The following is a 10,122-nucleotide window of genomic DNA, read 5'->3' as shown; positions in this document are numbered from 1 at the left end:
GGGAGTGAAAAGAACCCCCCCTCACCACCACCAGCTAATAGCAGTCCCCCAGACTGAACAAAGAAATGGTCTCTTGTGGGGGTGAGGGGGGCTGCCATAAAGGCAGGGACACAAGCTGAAAGAGAAGCGAAATGCCCTCAGGTCATCTTGTGTAATTTAAAAAAAAAAATTTAGATTAAGAGCAACAACTCTTCTTATTCCTCCTGCCCTTGTTTCCAGTTTATCACACTGCCAGGAATTGTTATTGCAGGTAGGCCCTCTGTGTTGCGTTGCTGTAGGTGAAGGTGGCATGTGTAATTTGATGTGTGGGAGTGTGTTTTTTTCTTTTTTAATCCATTTGCTCAATTAAAAAACCCCAAACAAACAACCAAAGAACCAAAGCAAAACCCCAGAACAAAAAACACCCACTATTTTCCTAGTGTTTTCTTCTTCCATTTTCACGTGCACTCTCAGAATTAATGTGTGTGTCCATAAAGGAGTGAGGCAGGACTTTGCATGATCTCATCTGGTTATAACTTTTTTATCTCAAATTCCCAAGCCATCAGGCAGACCGGGGTGTGGTTTACGAGCTGTTAATACCTACTCTGTAGGTCCTGCCAACTGCCTTCAGCTGCCCAAGACATTCTTTAATGGCCTCATAAAACAAACCCTAGTGTCTCTTTGGAGTATTAATATGCTGTTCCACTTGAGAATTTCATCTTTAAAATATAAAGTCTTTCAATACAGTTTTTATATTGAAAGAATATGACTAATTAGTTTAATAGATGGTAAAGGGAATTGGCTAAATTGAAAGGATTTGTTGCGCTTTCTTATTTTGAAACTATTTCTGAGTCATGTATTTTAAAGCAGAATTCCTTGTATTCAACATCAGCTCATGTTCCAGCACAATGCCTGTATGCTTCATCTCTTAAAACACACTCAGAACTTGTTCTGCCTTGTTTGATCTGATCTTCTTACCCTTTCAGCTTAGCAGCTGAACCCAACTGGTTTATTCACCAGCATGGGTGTTTCTTCTAGCTTTTATTGTGGACTACTGAAGTCACAGCTCCAAAAAGGACACAAATTTGGAACTGCAGTGTGTCTTTATTTTTTCTAACTCTCATTACAGCATACAAAATATGGAATGGTCCGAGCACCCAAAAGACCCAGTTAAGGTGCTGTAAAAAATCAATGGCATCATGATGATGCTTTTATAAAATTCTCCTATTCAGACACCATATTGGTCACCATAAGTGAGTTCATCTACTTAATAATTTTTCTTTTCTGTGGAAAGTAGACAAAATGGACATCATTAAAACTATATTTTACTTGGCTTCTATACAGGCCATACTCTTATAAAATGAATTAACTTGAAATGCTCTTTGCTTAATTAAGTGAGAATATGCTTAATTTGTTCTCACTTCGCTATTCAGACTTTGCAAGGGTAGGGAACGAAAGGGAGGATAGATTACAGAGGCAGGAAAAGTTTGTTTAAAGCTTAGTCTTTAGTCCCTAACACTCTCTGAATTTATTTATTGTTTGTAAAGGCATTTATGACGGTTTTTGAACGCCGCTGTTCCTGTCTCTCCTTTACTCTGCTTTCAGTTATCCTTAGTTTTAATTTAAGTATAAAACTACATTATTCGTGTAATGAGGATGCTTCTTGGATCCAGTTGAAGATTAATGATTCAGCACAAGGGTTAAAACAGTTTGTTAATGTTAAGTGCAGTTGGTACTGTATTGTGGGGGCTGCAAAGAAAATTTTAATTTTATTCATTTCCATCCTTTAAAAGAAATAGTTATAGACTTCAAAGTAGATAGGTCAGGACTAAATACCTGGGGCAACTTAGGACTCAATGTGGTTTCATGTTATCCCTAAATCTCTTTTTCAGTGTTTGACTTCAGTGATGGTCATAAATAGATGATATATGTTCTGTCAGATATTCCACTGATACAAACTGTTAGACCTCTGCTAAAATCAGTTGGATTGTGGCAATGTCTATCAAGTGGAGGTCTTCCACAGAATCTCCAGAAAGATAAGAGAGGTGCCATGCAGGGAAACAAAACCAGCTAGTGTTCTGCAGGGGAAAGAATTATGAGGCATTGCTTGAATTGACCTAAGTAATAAAATGAGACTTAAGGGAAAAGGTAGATTAAATAGCAAATAAAACCTTCCTGGGACTGAGTTGTGTTAGACTATGGAAGAGTCTCACAATAGAAGTATTACTCCAATGATCACTGATTTGGATGGATTGAAAACAGTGAGTCACATGAGAGATCATGAATTAGAAAGTTCCTATGTACCCTTGTTTGCTATGAAACTAAATTATTTGTTTTACACCTTGTGTTAAGTAAAATAACTTAAAATACCACTCTAAAAGCCTTGAAGATACGTCATAAAACAGGGCCTGCAAGATCTCTACCAACATTTTTTCCAGAGTTGGAATGGGGGAATAAAACCCTCAAAATTTGCTTTTATATAGGTATTTCATTTGAAAAAATGGTGACTTTGACTACTCATGCAAGTGAGTAGTGATTCCCGTACATGTACGTAATGTGTGTATGTTAGGGGTTTATTGTAATCAACAGAATGGTTCTTGCTAATAGAGGACTGAAATTAAATCCATTTAGTGTCCTGTTTAATGCCTTTGCTGATTCTGTATGTGAAATTGTCTAAGTTAGCCTATACACAAAGGAATTTCTCATTCTTTTTAGTGCCATCTTGCCATCTTAAAATAAAAAAAAAGTCAGGCTCCTATGATCTTACTGATCTAACTGCCCTCTTAATTAAGCTTTCACTGAATTAAACTTAATATCTTTGTCAAGTAAGGTCAGACTTCCATGTATCAGTGTCAAAGCTACTAAAGATAGTTCACTGCTGAGACAGGAGTGGAGAAAAAAAGCTTTCTATAGCTGTGAGGTAGTACTGCTTGCGTGAAAAGCTTTGGATCAGAAAGGGTGTTTGTATTCAGCAAAGAACTATTTTCCCATAGAAATAGTTATTTTAAGGAGGGGAAGACCCTGGACAGAGTGCAAAAAATGTCTCATCGTACAGCTGTCCTGAAGGAAGAAGGTTTTTGGTAGATTATTCTGACTGCAACTGAACATAGAAGTGCATGTACAGAGTCAACCCAAAGACCCTCCATTTTGGAGCTGATAGCACCCGCTAGTGAGTTCCTGGGGAAAAAGTATTTGTACATTAATCACACAGTGATATTCTTCTCACAGAATAGTGACACCTTCATGTTTCAGTATTTTCTGAAAGCATGGACTTATTCCTCAGGAATTCAACATCATGGCAGTCTTCTGTAACTCCTGTAAGCAGTTTTGGTTCAATGTAGTATCAAGGCTACTTATCATCAGCAAACTTTGTGATGTTACTGATCTCCTCCTTTCTTTATGATCTCTGAATGGGCTGAAGAGTCCAGGACTAGCATGACATCCTGCTGAACCCCACTGATGTGCCTGTCCACTGCAGACACCTGCTACCCCGTCTTACCTTTAATTTTTGTCTTTTAACTGGGCCCACCAGACAACCTTTCTTTGATAAAAGTATCAACTTAATGTCCAGTGGCAAACAAAAGGAGTGCTTGATTTTTTACCTCAAATAGGACTATCCACAAATGTTCTGTTCATATCAGTATCATGGACTTTCTGGATGTGGAAGTCCTCACCTCCCAGCCTTTTCTTCTCAGGAATGCTTGAGAGGTAAAAGCCTGCTGAAGTCTCCAAAGGACTCTTGGCACCTGGAGGCCAAAGAAGGAGAAAAGTGAAATTGTTTCTTCTATTGCTGCTCTAAAGATCTTCACCAGGTACATCTTGCTGCAATCCAAGTTACTTTAATGCAGTATGTTGTCACCTCTTCCTCTTTGCTGTCATTCCTCCCCCAGTCCTGAGTAACAATCCTGGGTATGCATTCTGCTATTTAATCTGAAGATACCATGTCAGAATTTTGATTCCTTTTTTCTATTTAATACTATATTTTAAGTGTTTCAGTCATCTATTTTTTGGATCTTAGACATCAAAGCAATTCTTCTTTTCCAGATCCTTCTCCCTCTGTAAGGTCCATTAGATAAATATTTGATGGTGGATAATTAGCTGGCAATTTCATTCAGTGAGAACTGAATCCTAGTTTGAATCAAATAACACTGCAGATCTGCTTATCTGTGTGATTTTTTTTGATTTTTTTTTTTTATGGGTACTGTTAGAGAAATACTTCTGAGGGGAAACTATTTCAGTTGTGCAGATGCTGAGCTGACAGTCCCTCACTGATGGCACTCCTGAGTCTGGGAGTAACTTCAATGTGCTTCTTTCCTGCCTTGCAGTAGTTGAAAGAGTGAAGATCAGTTCATGTATTAGATGGTATTAGATGAAGTTAGTAATCTCTGGTTGTCTTTCTCCCATGCTACATTAACAACATCCTCTGGAGGATGTGAGGGTGTGCACTGGTGATTGTGTATGTTAGTTTGTATAGAGAGTGAAAATGACATCTTGGAGAGAAACAGAGTGGAAATTCCTTAACTGCTGTAAAATCAGTATTGATTTACTGATACACAACAGCAGACTTGCTTACCGGTCTTCCTGAAAGTTCTATCCTAGGCAAAGGAAAGGAGGTTGAAGTCACTGATCAGTGCGATGCTGAGAGTAGGTGTGCTCATGCACTGGCTTCACTGCTAATTCCAAAACATTCAATATATATTCCAAATGGTAAACAATAAACCCCAATTTTGATCTCACTAATGCTTTCAGGATCATTTCCTCCAGTATTTCCTCGTCTTTTAAAAATTCTTCTCAGAAAAAGAAATAAGCTGTGAAGACCTTTAGCATATTTCATAGTTCTCACCATATCAGGAGAAAGAATTATTTCTACAGGAAGCTTGTCCTTAGGCTTGGTGTAGGCTACTTTTGTTTGCTGAATAGTAATAAATGAGGTAGAGTAAAACTTTTTAATAAGATATAGGTAATGGTTCTTTCAGAAAGGTCGGATATGGAAGTGTGAAAAGATGTCTGAATTCTGTCAGTGCTGCCTTTTGTGTTTGCTTTCTGTAGTGTCAGTGTTTATTTGCTCTGCTCCCTTGCTAACATTAGGAGATTTCATCACATTTCTGAGAAGGGAAGACTTTGCTATTTTACCTTTACTTACTCAGCTATCCATTACTCAGATCCATCTTCAGTGTCAGAAATAGACTCGTTTTCCCTGCCATTCCCAAAAAACTGAGCTTCTGTGCAGCTACCAACCAGACATGCTGCTCTTGTTAGGACAGCACAGGACAGGGTGCCCTTTTACATCTTCCATATGCATAATGAGAAACCTCTCTTCCTGAAGGAAATGGTACCCAGTCACTAAGACTATGTAGACCATGCAGCTCTGTTCCTCAGTTAACACATGTCACATAATTCCCAGAAGGCTGAATTTACAGTAAGTCCCTGTAAAAAAGGAGTGACACCAATATTTTCACAGAAGAGTTCCATAAATAGAAAAGAAGGACCTGTATCAGTCCATATTTATCTATCCAGATTTCAAATAAATTAAGACGTTGCACTGCACTCAGCTTTCTGGTGTCAGGTCTAATTACAGAGTTACTTTGCATCACAATAAAAATGATAATTATTTCAATCCGAAGAATTGGGACGCTTAAAAAACAATTTTCTTAATGGCATTACACATTTAAATAAATGAAAATGGTTATTTTAATTCAGGCAATGGCAACACGAAAAAGTTATCCTTGTGGCAGTCTTTCGGAAAAAGAAATTTTGCAATCAGATGAGTGATTTGACTTATCTCTTCATATCTACTTTCATTATCTCTTACTTCTTAATATGTATATCTCATGCTAGATATTTGCTAATTGGGCATATGTAATATATCTGGATGTTAAAATGATTTCAGAAGAATCTGTAGAGATGATAAAGGTAAACGAAAGATTGGAATGCAATTTTTCTCCTAGTGAATAATTGCCTCATTAGTCCATCTGTGTTTTTTCTGTATACATTGATTATAGTCAGAATGATCTCCATTAAAACTCTTGCCTTCTCTAAATAAAATAGTTTTCAGTATATGTGTATGTTTTTTCATTGTGTAGCTTGGACTTAATACAAAGAATTAGGAAGTGCTCCAAAATTAAACTCTCTGTGTCTGTCTATCTAAACTGTAACCATAAATCATTATCTGAAATAATTACTATAATTTTAAGGTCAAAAGCTGTATCCTTGCTATAATATATCATGTCAATTATTATAGATTGCAAATTAATGGACAAATTGAAGTAGAAATTGGGAGAACAGAAGGAAGTGTTAAAAATACTTTAGCAAGTGATGCTCTGTATCGGTTAGATGGAAGAAAACCTGATTTAAAAACTATTATTTGCATTAATACAAGACTAAAAATCTGTTCCACAATCTGCAAGTAGTGGTATTATGGTAAAATGAACACTTAGAATATATCAATGTTAAAGAAATTGCTTTTTTGGTAAATTGAGAGTTATGTTTCTTGGTTAATTTTCTTTCATCACCGTTTTGTCTCCCATCCCCATGTCTGCTTTTTCTAAGTTTCACGTGCTGAAAGTGAAGCAAACACTGAACTCTGGGGACAAGCTCCCTTCCTTACCCAGTGTAGGTGGTGTTAGACAAATTAGGGGTTAGTTTGTTTGGTACTTATAATTGCCAAAGTGTTAAAAATCTATTTGTCATTATTCTAGTAACACTGCTGTCTGATACAATTTTGTCTGGGGGAAAAAAAATAATAAAAATTGTCAAATATAATTGAAGTCTGCATTTTACATAAATGCTGTGAAACATGTTTATGTATCATAGACAGAACCAGAGTATCCAGTATAATGTATAGATGAAGATGATATAATTCAAGGAGATAAATATTCAGAACACATATGTAGTAGCCCAAATAAAATATCTGCTATCAATACATTAAGATTATTTTTCTAGCAGTGGCTTTTTGACAGAAGCAAATTTTAGTTTGACATCATGCTATATTTCTATATTTTTAATGTAATACAAACCCTAACCATCTTGAAATAAATTCATTTATAAGTGGAAATATATTCAGCAGCTTAGATGCCTTACAGTTGTTCAGGCAGCCTTTGGGTTAGTGGGATATGCAGCCTAAAGACATTAAAAAAATATTTTCTTGATGTCAATAAATGTTTACAGCTAAATTGAATAAGATCAAACAAAACCTGGTCTTTCTGATGATGACCAGCAAGATTAAGGAGAGTATCTGCAAAGCATCCTTCAAAACTGGTGGCTTAGGGACTTAAAGGAGAAGTAGTGCTGTCATCACTAAATTTCTTTTCCATGCATCATCTACTTGTGTTTCTTTTAAAAATATTTCCTCCTACATTTGTGTGATGCTCTCAGAGTAAAAACTACTACTTTCATTTTTTTTTGCCCTGGGAGGATACAACACAGGAATAAAGCTCAAGAGTGTTTGTTGCTTCTTGCTTTGAGAGCTCAGGCTTAGGAAAGACACTGCGATAATTTCTAAGCGTATCGAATAGTCAGTAGACAAGGGGACAAGATTTTAAAAAGACTGAGGTTTTGCTATTTTGCATTTCTTATGCCATTCTTTTCCATTATTCCAGGTTACAGAACATGATGGTACTGTAGAAACCAGGGCAACAAATGCTGAAAGTTTAAAGAGCTGCTTTGCATAATGGAGATTGGCACCAAAAGGAAGCCTGATGAAACGGTTCCAAGCTGACTGATGCCTTATGTGATGGTATGAGTTGAATCTCTTTAGCCAGTGTGCCTCAAATGAATAGTGAAAGACTCAAAATATTAGAGGAGTGAAGAGTTTGTTTCATATAACCTTAGTAATTTTAGAAAAAAACCTCTATTCTAGCATTACTAATTCAATATTACTTTCTAGGGCAGAAAGGTAGAACAATACTGAAACAAAGGCCATGACTTTAGCACATTTCAAAAGCAGAGTCTTGGAAATAACGGTTCTGCGCGGGAATTTAGGTAGGTTTGGATTAAAGACTTTGTTTAGAAATTGAAATGGAACACAATCACAGATTATATATTTCAAAAATGTTGATGAGAAATGTGATTTTTTTAAACTGTCATCATTACTGTTATAACATATAAAATCCCTTTACAGAAACAGCAATTTACGTAAGGCTGGAGATGTGGTTACTAGTGCCTATCCTGTAAAAGATTTCCTCATGACCTCATTTTGATCCTGCTGTGTTAGTTCAGAAAGACTAATTCTAGCTAAACCTTATTCAGGGAAAGAGCACTCATGCAGTAAAGCAAAAGAGCTCACTTTAAGATACTGTATTATGATCCCTGTGAGTCCTTTCCAACTCAAAATATCCTGTGATTCTGTGATATTACAGGACTGTTTTGCAGTTGTAGGTGCTGCTCAGGGAGTGCACAGGTAGGAGCTTAGTCTGCTTCGTCTGGTTGACTTCAGTGCCCAGAGCCTGAGTTGAAGAGACATGACAGGAGTTGGCCTCATTGTTGATTGTTTCCATCTTGAAGAGTGCATTTTGTATAATTCTCACAAGGATTTTTGAGCTTTACTGTTTTGTTAAAGGCGTTACAGACACGTTGGCTCAGAATGTAAAAAGGTGAGAATACACAATTTGAAAGAGTGACTAGCCTAAAGTGTGTCTTTTATTTAAAAGAGATGATGTTTGGGAAGCTGAGAGACAGAGAGGATGTATTTCTGTATAAATGTCTTTGGCATATATCAGACAACAGCAGGGGAAACAAGGATGTACTAATATATAAATCTACGCCCAGCACAGGAGCAAACTTGGATACATGTTTTGCATGAAGGGCAAAAAGGGTTCTTGAGTGCTTAATGCAGAAGTATTTAAAGGAAGAGAACTCTGTGGAAGAATTTTACCTGTTTATTTTCTTAAACTCAGTAATTTGGGAAGTTTCTTATAGTTCATAACAGTTCAGTTCATTATAGTACTTGTTTACTTCACTCCTCCATTCAACCCTTCTTTTGTTTACTGAGGAAAATGAGGAGTTTTTTCTTCCTCTTTTATGTTCTGATTTGAAATTCCATTGAAACTGCTAATTTTCTTTGCCTCTTATATTCTATTTGGTTTCTTCTGATGTTAACCACTTTGTTCAGTTATCAGTTTAATTAATATATTTCCTAATTAGTGGTGACAGAACCCTAAGTACTACATATTTCTAAAGTATTTAGAAACTTTCAGCATAATCCTAAGTCTTACTGTAGTGTAGTAAAATTAAAACACCTTTCAATTATGTAAATATTGTTTAAAATGCAAGCATACTGCCTGTTGATTATCGTATATGAGATAAATGGCATGCATGAGAAAAACAAACTTACTGCAATCCAAAAAGTAATTTTTTTTCTTAGGTGGATCCATTTTCAAGCAACACTCTCTGGAATGCTTAGCTCCATAAAAGATAAGCTGATTGATTTCTGCCTTACTTCTAAAATGACACATTTAGTAATGATGTCCTTTGAGAGAAAACAACTCTGTTTTACTTTTATTTTACTATTAGATGAATGTTGAGTTGCTCATGGAAAAAAAACCAATACCCATTTATTTCTGTGGTATTTGTCAAATCTACATTATCTTCAAAAACGAAAACAAGTCACATCTGAAAGTTTTGTTTTCATTTAGATATTGTTTTAGCTATCATTTCATATTTGCAGTTTATAAAATTCCAGGCATGTTTGTGAATTGGTGAATTTCAGTGGGAAACTTCTAGAACTGATGGTGATTAAAGGACAGAAGTTGTCTTTTCCAGAGCAGGCCTTGATTCTGTTTTGTCCAAAAACCTGGCAGGGTTGTGATACAAAACACAGTAACGACTGACAATATCAAAGCCAATTAGCAGAAAACTGGGTTTTTTTCATGAGTGAATGAGACATGACTTGCACCTTTCAGGGAGTATAAAGGAATGTCCTGGGAATTCAATACTCCTTGTTTTAATTCTGTGATGATACTAACCCGAGAGTTGAATGGTGAGAGAGGAGAAATTACCTTTTCTAACTGTTTTTTTGAGGTTACTTTGTTAAGGCATCTGAAGCATTGCTTTGTAATCATGTACAGAAAGGAGAGAATTAATGTGGAGTTTTATCTCTTCTGGGATCTTCCTATAACCTAACAAACTGGCATCTAGCTGCTCAAA

This window comes from Neopelma chrysocephalum, unplaced genomic scaffold (assembly GCF_003984885.1).
Source record: "Neopelma chrysocephalum unplaced genomic scaffold, ASM398488v2 Primary Assembly neopelma1_79, whole genome shotgun sequence".
In the NCBI taxonomy this organism is placed as follows: Eukaryota; Metazoa; Chordata; class Aves; order Passeriformes; family Pipridae; genus Neopelma; species Neopelma chrysocephalum.
This window is presented reverse-complemented; position numbering follows the sequence as displayed.